This window comes from Triticum dicoccoides, chromosome 7A (genome assembly GCF_002162155.2).
Source record: "Triticum dicoccoides isolate Atlit2015 ecotype Zavitan chromosome 7A, WEW_v2.0, whole genome shotgun sequence".
NCBI lineage: Eukaryota > Viridiplantae > Streptophyta > Magnoliopsida > Poales > Poaceae > Triticum > Triticum dicoccoides.
Genome location: NC_041392.1, coordinates 32604340 through 32605871, shown reverse-complemented (window position 1 = coordinate 32605871; position 1532 = coordinate 32604340).

Below are 1532 nucleotides of genomic sequence, written 5' to 3'. Positions count from 1 at the left end.
GGGGTAGGCGTGTGTGTTGGGGAACATAGCATAATTTTAAAATTTTCTACGCATCACCAAGATCAATCCATGGAGTCATCTAGCAACAAGGGAGAGAGGAGTGCATCTACATACCCTTGTAGATCGCGCGCGGAAGCGTTCAAGAGAACGGAGTTGATGGAGTCGTACTTGTCGTGATCCAAATCACCGATGACCAAGTGCCGAACGGACAGCACCTCCGCGTTCAACACACGTACGGTTGGAAGACGTCTCCTCCTTCTTGATCCAGCAAGGGGGAAGGAGAGGTTGATGAAGATCCAGCAGCACGACGACGTGGTGGTGGATGCAGCAGGATCCGGCAGGGCTTCGCCAAGCGCAAGCGGGGAGGAGAGGTGTTACGGAGGGAGATGGAGGCGCCAATAGCAAGGGGTGCGGCTGCCCTCCTTCCCCACTCTTTATATAGGGGCCTTGGGGGGGGCACCGGCCCTAGGGAGATGGATCTCCAAGGGGCGGCGGCCAAGGGGTGGCTTCCCCCCAAGCCAAGTGGGGGGCGCCCCCACCCCTAGGGTTTCCCAACCCTAGGTGCAGGGGAGGCCCAAGGGGGGGCGCACCAGCCCACTAGGGGCTGGTTCCCCTCCCAATTCAGCCCATGGGGCCCTTCGGGATAGGTGGCCCCACCCGGTGGACCCCCAGAACCCTTCCGGTGGTCCCGGTACAATACCGGTGACCCCCGAAACCTTTCCGATGGCCAAAACTGGACTTCATATATATAAACCTTTACCTCTGAAACTCCTCATGACGTCCGGGATCTCATCCGGGACTCCGAACAACTTTCGGGTTACTGCATACTAATATCTCTACAACCCTAGCGTCACCGAACCTTAAGTGTGTAGACCCTACGGGTTCGGGAGACATGCAGACATGACCGAGACGACTCTCCGGTTAATAACCAACAACGGGATCTGGATACCCATGTTGGCTCCCACATGCTCCACGATGATCTCATCGGATGAACCACGATGTCGAGGATTCAATCAATCCGTATACAATTTCCTTTGTCAATCGATACGTTACTTGCCCGAGACTCGATCATCGGTATCCCAATACCTCGTTCAATCTCGTTACCGGCAAGTCACTTTACTCGTACCGTAATGCATGATCCTGTGGTCAACCACTTGGTCACATTGAGCTCATTATGATGATGCATTACCGAGTGGGACCAGAGATACCTCTCCGTCATACGGAGTGACAAATCCCAGTCTCGATTCGTGCCAACCCAATAGATACTTTCGGAGATACCTGTAGTGTACCTTTATAGTCACCCAGTTATGTTGTGACGTTTGGCACACCCAAAGCACTCCTACGGTATCCGGGAGTTGCACAATCTCATGGTCTAAGGAAATGATACTTGACATTCGGAAAAAGCTACAGCAAACGAACTACACGATCTTTGAGCTATGCTTAGGATTGGGTCTTGTCCATCACATCATTCTCCTAATGATGTGATCCCGTTATCAATGACATCCAATGTCCATAGTCAGGAAACCATGACT